This window comes from Pogoniulus pusillus, chromosome 14, assembly GCF_015220805.1.
Source record: "Pogoniulus pusillus isolate bPogPus1 chromosome 14, bPogPus1.pri, whole genome shotgun sequence".
In the NCBI taxonomy this organism is placed as follows: Eukaryota; Metazoa; Chordata; class Aves; order Piciformes; family Lybiidae; genus Pogoniulus; species Pogoniulus pusillus.
In genome coordinates, this window is record NC_087277.1 from 11,746,780 (window position 1) to 11,765,246 (window position 18,467).

Consider the following 18,467-nt stretch of genomic DNA (forward strand, 5'->3'; position numbering starts at 1 on the left):
GCTGGATCAGAAGAAGTGTGGCCAGCAGGGAGATGATTCTGTGCTCTGGTGAGACCTCACTTAGAGTAAGGCATCTGGTTCTGGAGTCCTCAGGACAGGAAAGACTCTGTAGGAGAGACATTGACTGTTGGAGAAAGTCCAGAGAATGGCCATGGAAATGATTAAAGGGCTGAACAACACTTCAATGAAGAAAGATGGGGTTCATATTGGAGAAGGCTTCAGGAACATCTTGTGCAGCCTTTCAGCACTTAAACAGGGCTTATGAGAAAGGTGAGGACAATTTTCTTCAGTAGGGGCTGTTACAATAAAACAAGGGACAACAGTTTTAAACTAAAGGAGAGTAAATTCAGACTAAATGTAAGGAGTAATTATTTTTTACCCTGAGGGTGGTGGAACATTGGGCCAGGGTGCCCAGAGAGGTGTTAGATGCCCATCTCCAGAAACATTTAAAGCCAATTTGGACAAGTTCTGAGCAACAGGATCTAGTTAAAAGTGTTTCTGAACATTGTCATGTGGTTGGATTAGATAATCTTCAAATAAATATATTTGTATATTGTAATATTTATATGAAACAGAACAGAATGTACTTCTCACTGTTTGCTTGCGCTATCTCTGGTAGAGCAGGATTGAGTTCTTAGCTGAGACCTCAATTAATTTCCTGCAGTTGATGTCTTGAGCCACGAGATTGCACTGCCAGTATCACGCTGATCAACAGCAGGAGTAGTGTGAGGTGAGATAGGTCACCATGGGAAAGGTTGAGAAACATTATCTCTAACTTCTTACACTTCAGCTTTCTCTAGAGAGTTGTGGAATATGACTATAGAGTTTCAGTATTCTGGCCTATACAGATGAAGAAAACCTTACAATACTATAGCTGGCTGAACCATTTCTCTGACATATGCTACAAGCTCCTCCGAACTAGTACTTCTCTGGGTTCAATCATTAATCTCTCTAACTCTACACTCAAGTCTCAGATGTTTCCATATTTGTTTCTTCCTGTATCAAAGCTCTCTAAACTTGCCTTCCTCCACATGGCTTGTTGTCAAAGACACCCATCCATGTAGTTGAAAATTAGCTTGAATGTAAGGTGAACTCTACACTTAAAAAGTGCGTAGTTTTCTGACCACATAAGATGCAAGCCAGTGATATTAGGTGTTTACAATGTAGACATCTATACTGGGTAAAACTAACATATTTAGTCAAATTAAGGCACTTTATGGAGAGTGGAGATAAAAATGGGCCATATCAACTCACTTAGTAATATTTTATGGAGAAAAAAATAATCTAAGCTTGTTTTACAACTTACCTGTTCAGGAACCTGTTTATAATACTTAACATTTTTAAATGAGGTGGTGTTTTTGTCATGCTTTCAGGTCTTAAATCTTTTTGTGCTGGACAAAAGAGGTAATTATTGAAGCTTCATTCCTCAAGTAGGTAGTAACAGCCTGCAATCAGATCGTCCCTTAGCATTTTCTTTGATTAAACTAAACAAATTGAGTTCTTGAGTCTTTCAGCAAAGTATGTTTTTAATCCTTTCATCACTTCAGTGCTTCTTCTCTGAAATCTCTCCAATTTAGCAATTTGGAGCCAGAGCACTATATGTGATTGTGTGAGCTTTTATTTTCTTTCTTTCTTTTTTAAATTTTTTTTTATTTTCCCCTAATCTCTTTTTTCTTTTCCCCATCACAAAACCCACTGACATCCAGCTCTTGGATCTTTCCCCACCAAATGCTGATATCAATCTGTGTGTTCCTAGCATGCTTTCTTACGCCTGAGTGGAAGAGTGTTAACATGAGCTCAGCATTTGGCTGGCTGCCTGGGCTGACATGAACTTTCCCCTGAAATCACCACATCAGGACTTCCACTTGCAGTGTCAGGGTTGGAGGCAATAGCGGTCTGAATAAAGGAAGGTGAAGAAGAAGCAACTACAGACATGTGTCTGTCAAACGAGCTAGTGATAAAGGAGTGTGTCTGTCACACCAATAAAAAGGAAAGGAAGGGTGACTGAGTGAGCTGCTTGGAGTTCTCCTCCTGTACAGAGAAACCCGAACTAGATAGTGCTGCATTAATACTCTAAGAGAATGGTAATCTATGTAATGTAAAGTTGGAAGAGATTATTGGAACATCCAGACTGCCCCCTTTTCTGTCACAAGCTGTTATTTTTCACCCCTTTGTTCTTGTAATTATCCCAGCTATTCATGAGTGGAAAAAATCACTCAGGAAAGTAGCCAAAACCAGTTCTAACTGGTGTCTAAGAGCACTCTCTGTAGACCTCCTCCACAGTCAGCAGAAAGGAATGATCTTCCTCCAAAAGGTGCCTCTCTCTAAAGGGAAAACTTGCATTGCTCTCAGGAGTGTCCTAGTACAACAGTCTCCAAGTTTGCCCATCTTAGATAATTTTTATGGAAAGGTAAAGTCAGTTTGGACCTTCATCTTGGCTTGGAGATATGATGAGTTTTTCCTTTGAGGTCTTTACCCAGTAATTACTTATTCTGCTGTTTTGCTTCCTTTCTAAAGTATCCTGTCTTTGATTTTCAACTATGAACTCCAGTTACATGTCTCTAGTAAATTGGAGGATCCTTTATAAGCAACATTTTATTCCTGAGGAAGAAGCAAATTTACTTCATACTGGAGAGAACCAGCCTTCTCTTGTTAAATGAGGGTCTGCCAACTACACGTAGGAGATGAGGAACATTTTGCAGCCACTGCCTCTTACTGTCTGTGTTGAGATCAAGTACTATAATGGTGTACCACTCTTATCTTCTACTAAACTGCTCAATATTACTTGGGAAACTGAAGAAGGGCCAGCCTGTGACTGGCTGAAAAGAACAGTGTATAGTCAAAACTGCCTGTTCTGCAGTTGTGAAAACATGCTACATGTCTAAGTGCTCTAAAATAACATAATGATTTTTACTTCCCTTGCTCCTTATCATGTTACCCTTGGATGAAGACAGTCTTGGAGAAGATCCAATGGACTCCTAACTAAAAGTTTTATTCCTGTTAATAAAGAATAAGATTAACATCAAAGTACCTCGCAGTTCACAGCAGTCAGAGGCAGGCAGAGCCAAGCTGAGTAAGGATGTCTCTTGAGATCTGCACTGACCATCAGCCAAAAGCAGCTTTATGAGGTTTGCTCATGGCCTCACAGAAAACACAGTGTAACAAAGAATCAGATCACTGCTTCCTAAATTCCACAGTAATCCCTAAACTTTGGGTCCATTCTGTCTCAATGAGACATTAAACTGTCTCTGGAGTTACAGCTATCACTAACTTAACTTTTTTTTGATTCTTGAGTACTAGCCTATGATCTTTGAAATGCCTGGTGCTCTGTTTGTCAGTCCTCACAACCAGTGGAAATTAATAGCAGTGTCTCACAAGCTCTGATCTCCAGCAGGTCAGGGAGCCATGCAGCAAAGTCTGAACAGATATTGCGTGCACTTCCTAATGAGCTGCTGCCTGAGTGCACAGTCATTAACATCACTGTGGCATTCACCAGCTGCTACTTTGAACAGCTCCTGAATGAAAGGGTCAGCTGCACATGATCATGTCAGCTGAGTCAGTGATCCTTAATCCACTCTCCTATTGAAATGTAACTCTGATGCACATCCTCCTACTGAGCAGAGAGCCCACCCTGAACAGGTGCTGGGTGGCTCAAACAGATAAACTCTTCTTGAACAAGCACAGAGATATGCTTCTGGATCCAGATACTAGAAATCTGTCAGAATAAACAGAAGTTTTCTTGGGACTGTGTGTGTATATGTATGCAGCATATGTCAGTGCTCTGCAGACTAGAGACAGTCCAGTATAGCAAGAAAGGAATATGGAAAAGTAACTTTTCAAAGCACGTGTTGGGTGGCCAACTTCTGGCCCATCCTTTCACATCCAGTCTTGGCACTTTGTCCTTTCCAATGCAACAAGAGCTAAAAGCTGAAGATTGCAATGGAGGAATGGAATGTACTAACAATACTCTCCCCCCTAGACAGTCTTTTAATCCAAAGTCTACTTTATACCCTCGAGACTGTCATGCTCATCTCTGTAAGTGAGCTGGGGCTATCTTCTGTTATACTGTCAGCACCTGGTATAACACATAATTCATAGCACTGTTAGCAGGATAGTTTTTAACCACAAAGGAAAGAAGCTGGACCTATTAATAGAGAATATTCATGCAGACCAAGTTTTTGATCTGTCTGCCACTTTCTGCTCCTTTACAAATCACTGTTCTCATAGTGAAAAAAATGACTCGAAGTAGACATTTAAAGGCATATTCTTAAGGATGCAAAATGGTAACACTTTGACATTGTGATCCAGAGCTGTTTCTGTAAAGTATTGACATAGTTGTAAATCTCTTGGTTGGAAAGGGGTGATAGTTGAAGAAACCTATAGATGAGCTGAGATGCTATGGATTATTTATGTTGCCACTACCGAGAGAATATGAAAATCAGAAAAAAAAATTGATTTTCATTCAGAGTTGCTAACTTTGAAATCATTATTTTCTGTTCAAATGCTAGCATATATTAGACAGACAAACAAGCCTCCTAAAAATCCAATGCTCTCTACAGCCAGAAAAATTCCCAACCTGTACGTCTGTCCATGATCTTTCAAGAAAGACCTCTAACAAATTCAAAGAAGGAGATTTACAATTCATTTAGCATCTTAAATAATAAATCATGAACTAATGTTTTTATTTTATTTTATATTATTTTATTTTATTTTATTTTCAAAATGCCTTTCAGGCAACCTACTGCAAAGATGTAAAGAATCTCATAGTTCTTGCAGAGATGGGTTTTATCCAAAAAGTCACAAGGACTGTTTAAACACTATTAAGCATATGGATTCTATGACAGCCTTTTAACAGGCTTAGACTAGGAATGCAAAGCTTAGTCTGTGAATGGCTTGTTTTCTCCTGTGTGAACACAGAGGTATACCTCTCCATGTCCTCTACTGTAATATTAATAATATTGTCATCAAGTTTTGATTCTATAGATATCATCATCTTCCCACTCAAGTTTTACTTTTCACTGCCTTCCTTCTACTTCTTTTGACATCTGGAGATCTTGTATATATGGTTTTAGGTAGCCTGTTGCACCTTGTCTTTAGAAGAGAAATGAGCACACTATCACTGTTTGTTTTCCACAGATGCGAGACACTTTAGGGTGTCTTTTGTGAACCAATCAAGAAACAAGGGAGATGCCATCATGGCTATAAGTCATTGTTGTGCCTTTTCTTCCTGGAGGCAGTTGCACTTTAGCTCAGTTTTTCTAAGAACAGTCCAACCAAGAATCAATTCAGTATATTACTAAAATGGACCTATCACTGACCTGTCCTACACCTTAATGAGATTTTTGAAGATATCCTAATGAAGACAGTCTCATATGCTTTTCCTGTGCACTTGTAGACAGAAATATTGGGAGGTATCTGCCTTGTATCACTTTCAGATAACATAAATAAGATGAACCAAGGAGTAAGAGGATGAGTCCTTTGCCTTTTGCCCTTCACTAGTTAAAACCAGGCTTCCTGATCTCTCTGTAATTAAGTGCTCCAGAAATACGAATCCAGGTTGAGTGCCAGTTGAAATAATAGTTTAAAATACAGTGGGTACAAAATTGAGCCTGATAATTGGTTTAGACATGAGTCAGTCTGATAGACAGTAACCTGGGAGCTAAGGAGGAATACAGGTTTCTGAGAGGACAGAAGGAGATGAAGAGGAAAGCAAGATAAAATGTTGAAAATGAAGCAGAAGGATATGAAGAAGAAAGGCTAGGCAAAAACCATTGTGTGAAGAAAGTGGTGTGGAGTTGAAAAGGAGCAAAGGAAGGAGGGAAACACTATGAGGGTCAGATCAGAGTGGGAGAAGAGGAAGATTAAGTAAAGCACTTTGACTCTGGACCAATTTCTTTGTCCTTTTCTTTGGCCTTTGGAAGGCACAACCAGAGCTTCAGGGTCTGGCAAATTTGCCTTCCTTTCTTCCCCTGTAGGCTTCCTAAAATCTAGTGATATATGCAGTTTGTAACTGATGTAATATAAAAGCACTGTGTATGGCAGGAAGTGTTTGCAAGATTAGGCTTCTATAATAGCAAGGTCTTCAGAGCATGGACTAAATTCTCAACTGGCATGTACTGAGGGAGATCCATTGAATCCACATACTCTTTGGTCTTGAATTAAGTGCCAAGCATATTAGTAACTGAATAATGACAGGAGAATCTCTTTTTTAACTCCTGGAGGCCTTATCTGGGTCCTTGAGCTCAAACTTTTTGTCTCTTTAGAAATCTAAACTACGTTTGTTCCATTCTTACATCCACTGGAATTTGCAACATATCTACTTTGTAGTCTGGACAAAGCTTGAATATTTCCCCAAACACAATGTGAATCAAACCACACAGGAATGTTTGTAAAGAACATCTTGGACCCTTTGAAAACATATTCAGTTCACAGAAGCACTAATGCATTCCACATTTGGTCATTAAACACTAATTGGTAACATGCTGTGGATGAGTTCACTCTCTGACCAGTCAGTATTTCCTAGGTCACAGCACTGCAAGACCTTAGTGCCCTCATGTGACCTGCCCTTTTGAACTTTAAATCCTTCAACTCGTCAGAGAGCATTAGTAGCTCATGCCACTTTGGTAACCACAGGCATATTTTTCTCTGGATGTTTCAAAGTTTGTTTGGTTTCTCCTCCAATCCACTCCCACCCCCTCCTCGCTGATGATGCAGGATGTCTTGGAGGCCTAATTGAAGGCTTCAAAGTGCCTGATAGTTTATTATGAAACTATTGTCCTTGGTAAATGTCACAGAACTCATGTTTTATTATATTTATAACCTTTTTTCCATTAGTCTGCCATTTCCCTGATAAATTATGACCTTGGTTCTATCAGTTTAACCAGGCTGGTTTTATATATAGCAAATGTGTGCGTGTGCAAAACACCAGGGAGAAGCAGGGAAGTAGCCAAATAGCTTTCTGTGAAAACAGTGCTTGTACTGGCCTCTCCTAGAGTATGGCAAGCAATTTAATGACTGACAAGAGAAGAAATTAGGGAACAAATTATGCCAAACATTCAAGTCTTGGGTGGGGTCTCTGACTCTCGTGGACATAGGACAGTACATTGAAGGAACGTAAGCCATTTTACTTAGCTGTATAAAATCTACTATGGTCTGAGTTTTGGGACAGACTACACATAAACTGTATGTCACCCTTCTGATCAGCTCAGAGGATGGCATCAACTGGATCTCTGCAGGAATTTGGAGATAAATGATCTGCACACACTAGTGTAAAGCTAGAACTGGTCATAGAAACATTACTGCCACAATCCCTGGATACTTTCTAAGGAGTCTGCCAAAAGTAACTAAAAAAACCCTGTCTTGTTACCAGCAGATGTATATCTGAAATACTGAGGTCTGCACCTCACACAGCAAGTGTGAGGGCTGGGAGCTGGGCAGTGGTTGGTGCTTTCATTCGAGGAAGAATGTAGAGCTGTTCTAAATGAACCAGTAAATGAACCAGTGCCAGAAATTGTTGCTGGGCACAGGAGCAAGTGTCTGTGCATTTAGATTGTTATACTAGTACTGGGCACATTAATTTATTAGTGCAGACTTAGCTAGAATAGCTGAGCTCTGTGCACATGTACTTAAGGAGCAGGCTGATCTCTCATTTGAGAAATGAACATTTTAAACTGATATTGGTCTTGCTTTGCCTCCCCCTGGAAGTGGGCAAGGTCAAATTTATTGAAGTCTATCAGAAGAAAAATGCTATAAAAACCGGTGTTGGCCTTATCTAAAGAGCATTAAAAAATAATAATTTGGAGTTCTTTCTATGCTTCAGGATTTGAAATGGTTCTGTTTTCAATTCCTTTAGTCAACCTCTTAAGTAATTCTTACTGCATGTGCAGAAAATTTTTAAGATAGAGGACTTTTTCAGAAGACTTATGTCTGTATGAAATTTCACTTCTGAGAAAAGAAAGAAAAAAGAAAAAAACAATTGAATGGAAACATTTTATTTTTAATGAGAATTTTACCAGTGGTATTTATTAATTCAGATCACTGAAACTGGTCTTTTGCTTCTGCTGTTTACAACCCTTCCTGTAAAACATCTATGCATATTGTATAGATTTGGTTTTTTTTCCTCCAGATGAGCAAAGGCAGGATCTATCCTGTCCTTCAAGGACTCCATCCTCATACTTTCACCCCTCCTACATGTCCGTGACAATATGTTAAGCCACTGGAGTCATGTTCTTGGCAACCTCCCCACTTTTCAATGCTTCGTTCCCAATTCCCACGTAAGGGCTGACAGACTTTGGTGACCTTTTGCATCAACACTTGTTTACTAAAATTAGATTATTTTTCTTCTTGGCATATAACCAGAGAGATTATACTTCTCAACCTGTCATCCATGTGGAGCAAGCAGCCCCAGAAACTGATGATGCAGAGAAAGAAACTTCTTGATGAAGAGTAAGAGATGCTCAAGGGGAAAAAAATCAAAAGGAAATGAAGTTCTAGCAGTTTGTATTCATCTCTCTATGGTAAGTGTACATATTCATATATGATAGTAAGTGGTGGTGTCAGCCACAAAAGGTTGGGAGGTTAGATACAGGTCAGATAAACATCTAGCTATTTAGCTGTGTCTCAAAAGTTCATTTGAATTTAAGATTCATGGAAGCCAGTGGTAAAAGTCCAATAGCATTTCAGGGGTGCTGCACATCTTTAGCTGAATGGAGACAACACTCAGCCTATCTGAATTTCCTCATGATATTTCAATGGCTGGAAGTGAAAATTGAAAGGATTAATAAAGGAAAACCTTCAGTGTGATATTTTGAGGAAAAATGTGCTCCAAAACCACTTATGCCTAGAGATATAAACAGTAAAGGGTACCCTCATTCTAACCTGAGAATTATATTACACTTAGACTTAAATTAAGAATTACAGTCTCATGACTTTTATCAGTGTATTAGCACATATGAAGCAATCACTCTCCAACAAACTTCACAGTCTTGCTTGTTTTGAGATCTAAGAAGGTGATAAATAACTAGCAGAAGATGGAAGGAGATTAGCAGAAGATTTTAGTAGTTTGGTATTAGCTATACATTTGGTTTTTTCCTTACTTAAAGAGACCTAGGCTACTACCTTTTTGAAATCAATAAGTCATTCAACTTCCCTTGGAACTCTTGGTGTGTGTGAACTGCTCGATCTCTCTTTTCTCAGTGGATGTGTTGACATGAAACTTGATGCTGTACATTGCTGCACTTAATGAGTGACTGGTGTGTCAGTGCTTCAGCATCTGTACTGTTCCTATCTCCAGAAGAGCCATTCTTAGAAGTAGCTGTTCCAGATCACTCTTCCTTTAGATCACCAGTTCCAAGAGCTATTGATAGCATGTGTTAACTATATCACTCTATGCTGGACTATACAATGTCCTTGACTGCTAACATTAAATGGTCTCTAAGACAGCCTTGCATAACTTAAGGAAAACAAGCAAATTATACTTTTGCGGGCCATTTACCAGTAGAGGTGATGGGTTATTAACACCAGCACTCTCACTTGGAGCATCTAGGTTGAGTGCCCTCAAGCGATAGTGCTTGAAGATGCATGCAGAAGGAATCATGGAATCATAGAATCAACCAGGTTGGAAGAGAAGAGAGAGACTGTGCAGTCCTTCCAGCAGGGCTGTGAGTGTGATTCTGCCATGACGTATGAGCAGCCCAATGCCACTATCCTCTCCAGCAGGTAACATCACAGGGAAGAACACTAATCGTGTGACTGCTTCGCTCAGCCGAACAGCCCACATACTTTTCCTATGTGATGCTGTGGAAAGCAGAGTGTAGACCATCAAAGCCTGAAGTTTTCATTATATTCATGTGGTTACATTTGTAGTTGTGACACTGCAAGTGACGTAAAAGGAGAGAAAAAGGCTGCTTTTTCAGCAAGATGCAACCACAGAGATATTTCTGTCCTTTGATTTTAATCTCCCTTCACAAATACTCACGTATAACTAGATTCAAGCCTCTGCTGGGACAAGAAATATTTCATGTTCCTTAATCACACTTGTTGCAGCATGTTTATACCTAAAAGCATGATCATAGAAACATAGAGTCAACCAGGCTGGAAGAGACCTTCAAGATCAGAGGAAAAGAGGAGGCTCCCAGGTGACCTTATTGTGGCTTTTCAGTATCTGAATGGGGTCTACAAAAAAGCTGGGGAAGGACTTTTCAGGATATCAGGGAGTGACAGGACTAGGGAGAATGGAGCGAAGCTGGAGATGGATAGGTTCAGGATAGATGTAAGGAGGAAGTTCTTCACCATGAGAGTGGTGGAACCCTGTAATGGGTTGCCCAGGGAGGTGGTTGAGGCCCCATCCCTGGAAGTATTTAAGGCCAGGCTGGATGGGGCTCTGCTCAGCCTGATCTAGGGTAGGGTGTCTCTGCCCATGGCAGGGGGGTTGGAAGTAGATGATCCTTGTGGTCCCTTCCAACCCTGACTGATTCTATGATTCTGTGATCATCCAGTCCAGCCTATCAAATCAACTAGACTACTAAGTGCCTCATTCAGTCTTTTCTTGAGCATCTCCAGGGACAGCAACTCCACCACCTCCTTGGGCAGCCTCTTCAAATGGCAAATCACTCTCTCTGTGAAGAACTTCCTCCTAACATCCAACCCATACCTCCCCCAGCACAACTTGAGACTTTGTCCCCTTGTTCTGCTGCTGGCTGCCTGGGAGAAGACACTGACCTCCACTTGGCTATAGCCTCCCTTCAGGTAATTGTAGACAGCAATGAGGTCACCCCTGAGCCTCCTCTTCTCCAGGGTAAACAACCCCAGCTCCCTCAGCCTCTCCTCATAGGGCTTGTGCTCCAGGCCCCTCACCAGCTTCATTGCCCTTGAAATCCAGACAGCAGCTTATACCATCTTAGAGAGGTGAAAACTGGGATCTCTAACTTGGAAAGAAGGAAAGGCTCTGATCTTATCCTCACAAATTAAACTGACAAGCATGTCAGGAGTAGGCTAACTTGACGTTCTCACACTAGAAAAAATAATGAAGTTGTTTTTAAATGAAGATTTTATATTTTGACTTTTTTTTTAGAATATTTTTGTTGGAAATGCTGTACTTCATTAATCATAAAAAGCATCAGACCACTGCCCCCAAAATCTTTCAGTCAGGTAAAACACTGAAACAACTCCTGTGGGCTAGCTGACCGATGTTCTTCACATTTCTGCACCTCCTTGTTCTTTAACATATGGTCCTTGAGCGTATTATGTGTCCCATGACAGACCTTCTTACAGACTTAGGCACAAAGGTGGTCTCCACTGCATTTTTTTCCACTCTTCAACAAAAAGATCACAGTTCTTTAGAACACAGGCTACTGACCAGGAAGGTTAACTTATCAGGGGAAGTATTCTACGTTCTACAGAAAGCAGTAACACTTTCAGTCAGAGTATTTCAGGTTTTGCTTCTTTCCTAAAAACGTGAGCTCTCTTGAGAAAATAACTGTTATGCTTTATTTTTAAATCTTCTTTATGTGCTCCTGCCACTACCTCCCCCTTTCTGCAGGTAGGAGACCACTTGTTCTCTGGATTTCAGTATGCTGTCAAAGGTTTGTTTTGTATTTCATTTTCACTGAAAATTGCAAGGGAGTGCAGTGTTGCACAGGGGCAGCACTGATGTTTCATTTTCTTACCATCTTTAGTCAGCAGTGTTGTGACTGTACACAGGTATTTCCCCTTTTGCTTTTTCCTAAGGGTCCATTACATGTATCAGTAAGTTTGATACAAAGGCAGTTTTATTGCTTGTCTATGATCAGTGAAATCAACTGGATCCTTGCTGCTGGATTCAATTGGATTTGGGGCTCCTCTTTATAATACTGGTCTTTTTAATGTGCAGAGTAAGTCACAAGTAAAACTGGCATCTTGTTCAGCAAGATCAGCAACTTCTGCACTGCTTGGGTATTCCCCTTTTGTTGCATCAAATCTAACTGCAAGCAACTCATAACTCACCATCTCTGCCTGTACCTACTCCCTCTCCCCACTCAGAAATTTTGCTCTTTTTCTAGGGTTCTGTTTTGACAGCTCTGGTTCCAGCCATGGGCTGTCCCCACTCCCAACAGGGTGATATTTTGCATAGAAAAATGCATACAAATATGGACTGACCTCAGAGTTAACTTTGGGAAACCAAATATATTAATTCACTGTTTTCATCTTTAAAAGAAATTTTACAGTGACTACAGATTACGTTTCAGTAACATGCTTCACACAGATTCCTCCAAGCTTTTTTCTCCAGCACTATTCCTTGAATGAATACTGGTTTTAATATATGTGACATATGATGTCTCTGGCTGATCTAAACCAAAGGAATGTAGCCAGTACAGGTGGTCTAGAACCCATAATGAGAGGTCACCATCTTGTTATCTGCCTTCAGGGGTCCTCGGCAATTCTGGGTACAGTCTTGCAGTAACAGAACAGTTACAATCAGGGTCCCAAGTTTTGAATTTCCTGAGCTGAACTTTTTTTTGTTCTATGTAAGGTGAGGATGACAAAAGTGCTTTTGTTGTGATTCAGTTTAGCTGTTGTCTGCGAAGGAAAGAAATCCTCAGTGATGTACCCCCAGAAAGCAGCAATTGTTAGTTCCTGAATTTGTCTGAAGTTTCATTTAGTGTTTTTCATGTGCTGGCTGCCTATCCCAAGAGTAGATATGCTTTATATGTAGCTCTTCAGGTGAGATGGTTGCTAGATTAGAACTTGCAAGACCTGAGTTCAAGAGTGTCTTCACCACAGGTTTCCTGTGAGATTCTGCAGAAGATACTTGGGTCCAGTCCTCTGCAATATTTATTTTTTTGTCTTCTGCTGAAAAAAAGCAGGAACTCAGCACAAAATACCTTCACCTTGATTTTCCTTCTAAGGGTATAATTTTTCTTTACTGTTTCTCAGAAAATGCTAATATTAATGATTAGCTTTTTAAACTTCCAGGGGGAGAAAAAACCAACAACGACCAAAACCCCCCCCACACCCCCACCCCCCACCCAAACCCAACAACAACAGCAACAACAAAAAAACCCAACCAAAACCCCAATAACCAGTATTTTGTGATCATCTATCTGTAAAGTACTGCCCATTTTCATTGCATGTGATCAGATCTCTAACTTCATTTAGGGGGAGGAGTTTTCCAGTGTCCAGTGAAGGTGAGTGAATGATGTTTCTGGCAGATCAGAGGAAAATGTGAGTGTTGCATGTTGAAACCAAGGCACTAATAATTTACTGGGTGAAGTGACAGTACTATGAAGGCACTTTCCACTGAGTTGTTTCTTAAATGCATTTTGATTACAAGATTCCATTGTAATCTTCTGAAGATGGTACTTTTTATTCTTTCCTTTAAAACTTTATGGGTTTGATGTAAAGGTAAGTATTATTTTAAGAAGCAGTTAATATGTTTTTAATGAATCTTGCTTAATTTTTATGAGCAAAAAATGTGATACCTTTTTTTTTTTAAGTGTTGTTTCTGATTTTTTTTTAAGACTACATTTTAAGATTAGAGTGACTTTTGCTTTAAAAACATTATTTTCATTAAACTATACAGTGATGGGGTTTTGTGGAGAAAAAATATTGTCTTCAGGCAAACAGCAGTGTTCTGTGTATAAAAACTATTCCAAAAATATTTGCTTGAGATAGATGAGGGTTTTTTTTCTGCTCTTGCTTTCAATATGATTCATAAAATGCAGTTTCAAATGGTCTTGTATGCATGTAGGTAAGCCTAGTGACAGCCTGAGCTCCAGTATAACTGGGTAATCCAGCTATGACATTTCAAACAATGACCTGTGTAGTAGCCAGGAAGACACAATGACCTTCCCAAATAGCTAGTGGTCTTAAAATGCAAAGCAAAACAGAATGGGAGATGTTTAAAAAGGACCACAAATCAATAATGAAGTGAATCATGTGTGGAAAACCTTTCCCAAGTATTATATGAAAACAAGAGAGCACAGAGATCTGTACATGCTAGAAAGAGTTGTATCATCTTAAATAAGTGGATTATAATAGAAGATATGGGGCTGGACTTTTATGTAATGATAAAAAAAGCAAATGACTTCTTAAACTTCAGACTCCTCCACTGCAGGTGGGAAATACTGCATTATCTTTCCCCTGGTGAAGCATTTTGAGATGGACATAGAATAGGCCTTAAAAAGCTTCCCATTGTGAAGAAAAAGAGGTGGGGATCTCTGTCAGAGCTCTCATCTGTGGTCATCAGTGGACAAGGGTATCCTAGGCAAGTGATCTAGCTGAGAAACATTCATCCTCCCATTTTTTTGTGTGTGCATTAGAATTTGAGGTTAAGCGTGAGAAGCCTTGGTGATTACAAAACACTTTCCTTGAATATGTCTTTTGATCTCTGGCCTTCAAATTGCATAAACCTTTTTCCTTTCTGAGAAGTTTCCGAGTTCTTAGAAACAACCAGCACTCAGCGAGGCTGCTGCTGCTGCTGCTGCTGCTGCTGCTGCTGAACGTGTGCCGTAGTGAAGCCATAAGAAAGAGAAACTAAAACTCTAGTTGAAGGTCAGAAGTTTTTTGGGTTTTTGTTTTACGTGTAAGAAATCTGTATTGGTAATTTTTATTTCCTCCATTCCTTCATCCGTTGTGTCTAGTCAGCTTGAGGAACAGACATGGGCTTTTATCCAACAGTGTGCAACATGATAAATATGTGTTCTGTTATAATGCTTGCTATGGTGTCCTCTGGAAATAGACTTAAACAATGACAACTATACTTGGCATTTGATTTGGTCGGCTGGGCTGTCTCGGAATCATAAAGTCCAAGCAGGATTGCTGCAAGGCCAGGAAAGGTTTTTTTTTCCCAGCAGAATTTATTTTTTCCAGCTTTACTTTTGTTGATCTATCTCAAATCACTTGTCAGGAATCCCTCTGTCTGCTCCTTGTGGTTATGATATAAAACCAGGGAATGCTGCAGCGGGAGACCTCCCAGATGAAGCATTCTTATCTGGTTTTGGTAGAAGCAGGATATTTTTGCATGTCAAATGCAAATCTACACCTTGGAGTCTTGCAGAACAATTAAAACCAAAACAAAACCCAAACAGACTAAAAAAAACTCTTAAAAAACCCTAACCCTAAACAACCAAAGAGAAAAGGTTTCTTTTAACTGAATTTACAGTATAATGTAAAATTTAGAGTTCACATTATTCAGAAATGAGCCTGGCAGATGCTGATTGTATAATGATGCTGAGTGAGGGGAAATGATCTGACCATACACCTAAGAAGTGAGTCATGATACATCATGGACTTGTTTATAATATGGAGAAGTGCTGTATCTCAAGCTTTTGTATATATCCCTCCAACCTCTCACACGGAGTTTGTGGAAGCATTTTCCCCACCTACATGTGGGCTGTGGGCTTCACTGACATAACACAGGATATGGTACCTGGCTATGTTACTGTTTGTTAAATGCATTTCATGCTTATCTGGAAAAAACATTTCTAAAGACTCACTATTTCTATTTTTCCTTTAAGAGATTAGACATAATGAAAGATCTCAGGAAAGAATCTTTACAGTGTCATTTTCCTGTGTTGACATCTAAAATCTTAAGCTTTATATGTAATTTCAGTGGCCAGTAACTTAGGAAATTGCACACTTTCATCTCTTGTTGTTTCCTAAGTCACCGTAATTTAGGCTTCAGCATATGTACAGAAACAGCCCAAGTACCTGGCTGCTGCTTAAGAGCAGCGGAAATCCACACAGGAAGTAGCACAGCATCGAGGCATTTGACCATGCCATTGTCTTCAACAACATCCTGCCGGGCATACGCAGCAGCAGGACTTCAGCCATGTGTAGAAATTTACAGCTGAAATAGAAATCATTCTCAGATTTGACCTAGCTAGCTAATTCTCAGATTTGATCAGCTAAGCCAGTCTTTTCAGCTGCTCAGTTTTAGATTTAGATACTTAAATTGTACTAAAGTCCCACACAAAGCATGTAGATCTTCCTTTTCAGCCTTGGACATACTGGGAAACATTCTTTAATACGTATCTACTTTTTGTGTGAGCTATTTTTAACCAAAACAAAAAAGAAAGAAAGAAAAAGTCAAAGTTCATCTGGTTTCCAAAGGTGCTGGTCATCACATTAGAGAGTTTATCATCACTGAAAATCAAGCTTTGTTTATTGACATTGTGGTGTAGGGACTGGGGGAGGGTTTTCAGAGGTTAGAGATGTTTTACTCAAAGGAAACTGCCATTAGTACTTCTAAAATCCCCCTTGTTTCTCTTCCTACACACGTATATCTACTAATCATTAACCCCTAAACTTAACATAGCAAATATGTTTGACATGTTTTCTGGAAGCAACTGCTAATTAAAACATTCTATGGAATGAATTAAGTTGAACCTGTAGTCTTGCTTTCTGTTCCACTAGCAATTTATTTTCATATTTCTTCTAATGACCTACTAGTGATCACTACTACAGGCAGGATAGGAGGACTTCTGACCTCACCCAGTCTGGCCATTTGTACATTCCTCTCCTTAGCACTTCTGCTGTCTCTGGATTATGCGATTAATCAGTTACAGAGGATATAGAGATTGCATTACACTAAACAGAGAAAGATGATGTCATTCATTGTTATAAGATGGAAAGGTCTGAAAAAGACATAAGTAGTGAGACTTTCTTCTCCATAAGCAATATGCTTAGGACTTGAGAAGCTGGACTACGAGGTATTATTAAAGTAGAATGAATTAATTTTCCAGATGTTACATCATCACTGAACCCTAGGTATGTTGGAGTCATGCAGAATTTTACTTAGTGAAATACCTTAAGCTTATGTGTATTGTAGCCTGCATTAAAAAAAAAATAGAGAGAATTGGCTGATTAGGCTGATAAAATTTGTATTTTTTGTAAGCCTACACAGCCGAGGTGCACATCTGATGCCTGTCATAACACCTGTCTAGTTTTCTTTGAGCATACTCCCTGTTACCCCTAGGATAAACTGAAGACATTTTGAGGAAGTAGGTAGACAATAGAGAAGTGTCCCATTGCTCCAATCAATAGGTTCACTTCTGTATTTAATTTTTCTGTTGATGGTAAATCAGCTGTTAAAGCTGTCATTTTAAAGTCTATTTGCACCTTGACTAGAGGAAAGACAACTAAAGTGAACTGGTCTTGGGCATTCTCAACTAGAAGACAGGGAAACACATTCCTGAAACAGAAGCTCTAGTTTGTTTCTTGGACTAACTAGAAGAGCACAAAAATCCCAAGATATTTTATTTACTTTAACAAGCAGCCCTTTAGCATTCCTGTTCTGATGCTTTGATGGAAAGTTATTAGTCTGGCTTAAGAGTTGATTGAATTTTTGACACCTTGAAATACTGAATTAATGCTCTTTAGTAAGTAATATCTTAGTATCTTATCGGGTTACCATTATTCAGCTGAGCTTCATTCTTTCAAATATAGATTTAGAAGACCTATGACTTAAGGATTGTTCACCTTAAGTCAGATGCAATTACAGCCACAGATCTAGAGAATGATTTATTTTTTCACTTGTATGCAAGAAAAAAAGTATATGAAATACTGAAAAATATTAGCAGTATGTTTGAATCAAATGAAAGGCAATAAGAATCTGGACTTGGTTATGCATGAGGCATTCTCTTTTTCTTGGGAAATGGAGTTTTCAGCAATTTTGTAAATGAGGAAGCAGCATCACATGGTTTGCATTATAATTTATCCTACCAGCTTTCTCTTCCAAAATGAAGTACTCACTCTAAGATACTATATGTTTGACTAAATGTGGTGGAAAAACAAGAACAAAATATTGAAACCTTTGTGCTCATGATTAGGCCAAATTGATTCTGATCAAGTAGAGCTTTAAGAATTCCAGCTATGCTTCAAATTTCCCATTGAAGATGAATGGTAAAGAGATGAATCCACTATAGTCATCAAGATTTTCAAAACAGACTGAGGTAAAAAGAGTGATTCTGTGGTTAATACAATTGATTTAGATCTCAGCTCAATTTCAAGTTTGAATGATCTGATGTTTTATTTGATTTTAACATCTCTTTGCCTCAGTTTCCCATTAATAAAATAAGCAGTGATTAAATCCTTCTTTCTCTAGGTTGTCACTCTTTCCAAGCAGGAATCCACCCAGAACATGTACACAAAAAGGAAACCTTTGACACTTATTTGGTTTCCAAAATATCTGTTATTCCTCTTGGAGCGTGGAGTCTCTGGCAACAAGTGTGCTTCTCCCTAATCCCACGTTTAAACTCTTCTACATGGAGTCTGAAGGCTAAATTAAAAAACAATATGGGTGCCAAAATCACAAATTGCAGCACAATACAGTCTTCTCTAGGTGGTAGCTGGAGGAGTGTATTGTGGCTGTTTGAGCTGATCTTCTAGCTCAGACATAGGGGAGAAATGAACATTCCAGGGATAGGCCACATAAATGGCAACAATAGATAAATTAATATAATTTCATTGGAGCATCAAGAACTTAATGT